Source organism: Leptidea sinapis, chromosome 43, assembly GCF_905404315.1.
Source record: "Leptidea sinapis chromosome 43, ilLepSina1.1, whole genome shotgun sequence".
Lineage (NCBI taxonomy): Eukaryota > Metazoa > Arthropoda > Insecta > Lepidoptera > Pieridae > Leptidea > Leptidea sinapis.
The window spans coordinates 8,267,589-8,270,215 of record NC_066307.1 but is presented as its reverse complement, the minus strand read 5'-3'; the positions used below and the strand labels follow the sequence as shown (position 1 = coordinate 8,270,215).

Genomic DNA, 2,627 nt, shown 5'->3' with positions numbered 1-2,627 from the left:
AAGTAAATAAATGCATGTATTTAAATTGTGTTATTTATGTTATGTCGTAATCTTTTCACCAAATCCTTACAATAAATATTCATATAAATTAAATACAAATTAAAACACACAAAATACACAATATTTGTTTTATCACCGTAAAGCTCTTTCTCTCTCGTATAGATTAAATACAGCTTTTAAATCCAGATATTTATGATCATAAAGATAAAAAAGCAAGTCATTTATATAAGAAACATTTGACCCGACACACAAACGAAAATTGCAAGTTCAATAAAAACTTGACAAATAGGAGGCATAGACCAAGTAATACTGATTCAGGAGTGTGACATTCAAGGACCAGCTATCACTGTGCTCATAAAACTAATCGAATGTGAAAATATTCTATATATAACTAACTACCTACTGACGACTTTATGAAGGTTTATATTATTTAATGCATAAAACTCATTGAACATTTTAATATAATTTTTTTAATCGAATAAATTAACTAATTAACAATATGTAAATTAGACATTTAGAAACGCAGAACATACAAACTAGGAATAATAAATAATATAAATTAAATTATTATTATAATTAAACAAGGAAGTAATATTAACGTCTGCAGACACAGATGAGTTGAATGTTACAGAAGGATATCGGGAATCCGAGTGACTGACACACACTGCGACACAGCGCTGCCGTACAGATACGTTGACGAGAGACTCCCGCGCCACTGAATAGCTCCACTACTTCCGTCGATGAATCGACTACACCTTCTACGGGATTTTCAACACAATCTGAAAATAAATAACATGTTAAATAAATAATATGACTCAGGTTCACATTACCTGAGACGTTTCACAATCTGGTACAATCTCAATCATATCAGCATGAAATAAACGGCATAAAAAGTATTTTTAAATAAATTAACATTTTATTTAAGGAATTTTTCCAACGTTTGTTATATTTAAAAAATTACCTTCACTCAGAATGGTTATGACAGTGAAAAAATATTTTCAGATCTTTATATTGTGACACAAAAATTATAGAAGCAATATAATTTTTGATAAGCTGATTTTAATTGATACGCCCTGCCCATTACAATGCAGTGCCGCTCAGGATTCTGGAAAGAACCAAAAATTCTGAGTGGCACTAAATTGCGTTCGTCACCTTGAGAATGTTAATTATGTAAAATTTACATGTTAAAAGTAAATAGTTATCCATACCTAAATGGGTGCTCCTGGTCACAGATATTAAAGCTACCACGAAAACAGTAAGAATTATGAGTAAGGTTTTCATTTTAAATATTGTAATGTATTTTTGTTGAAGAAATTTGTTGTTTATCTTTCACTGATTATTAGGAAGTGATGTTTGTAACTTGTTAAATCGTATTTATATAAATCCAATGATTCTTCGGGTGTTCCCCTGTATCCTTTATCTAGCACTTTTAATGATGAGATAATTATCCATCCATCCATTATCCATCCCGAGGTGTCAGAGCTTTATGCCTGAAGTACAGTTCAGACAGAAAACTGTTAGGCGAGGTCTGTTTTCGTTGGACGTCAGGAAGTCGAGCGTTTCTTCTACCGCATTTATCACGGGGAGTGTTCCGAAGAGCTGTTAACCTGATTCCTGCCGCCGAATTCCACCTTCGCACGACACGCCACAAGTTAGGATATCATCCCCACCATCTGGATGTGTGGCGGTCCTTCACACCTTCACAGTGCGGTTTTCAAGGAGCTTTCTTCTACGTACTACAAAGCTGTGGAATGAGCTTCCTTGTGCGGTGTTTCCGGGACGATACGACATGGGTACCTTCATAAAAAGCGCGTACACCTTCCTTTAAGGCCGGCAACGCTCTTGTGATTCGTCTGGTGTTGCAAGAGAATGTGGGCGGCGGTGTCCTCCTATTCCATAAAAAAATATTTAGAATAAGAGCGCTAGGAATATGTGTTATTATAATATAAGTATAACATTTAAATGACTCCAATTTCCACTGCGCCTTGCTTTCGCAATGACCGTAAATAAATCACTGGGTCAGTCTTTAAGTATTTGCGGCGTAAATCTGGAAAACCAATGCTTATCTTTTGGACAGTTGTATGTTGTCTGCTCCCGCGGTGGGATACCGTCGGCTTTATTAAATAACTAGCTGACCCGACAGACGTTGTTCTGTATATGATAAATAAAATAATGTTTTTTTATGAATTTGTCAATAATATATCATAAAATCAAGAATTGCTTCGTAAAAATGAACCCTGTTGTTGTAATAAAACTGTTTCACAGCATAACTGTCAAACCGTTGCGTCAATAAATTCGACGGGTTACGCATCAGAGGAAAAACAAATTTGTTGTTTTTATTTATTTCCGAGCATTTTCCTATTTATTCAAATTCAAATTCAAATTTCCTTTTAAACGTTCCCTGTACTTCCACAAATAATTAATTGTTGTTTATTGTTGAGATATAAATAACGTGATCACTCGAAGAACGTTACATTTATTTTTACTAATAACTTTTGTCTGAACGAAGTCTCTCTGGGCAGCTAGTTATAAGATTTAATCTTTTAGTGATTTATCCTAAAATAGGAATTATTGTATTTGGTGCATTAAGCTATTATTGCTATACACATACTGACAATTCAAATTCA

At 33.8% G+C, this 2,627-nt stretch overlaps 1 long non-coding RNA gene across 1 annotated transcript; it reads right to left on the bottom strand.

Moving 5' to 3' along the window:
• Positions 1-447: 447 nt before the first annotated feature.
• LOC126976989 (uncharacterized) lies at positions 448-1,348 on the bottom strand. The gene is made up of 2 exons (XR_007732069.1): positions 1,209-1,348; positions 448-779 (listed from the first exon to the last, which is right to left on the bottom strand). It is a non-coding gene; the product is annotated as an uncharacterized LOC126976989 (long non-coding RNA).
• Positions 1,349-2,627: the final 1,279 nt, after the last annotated feature.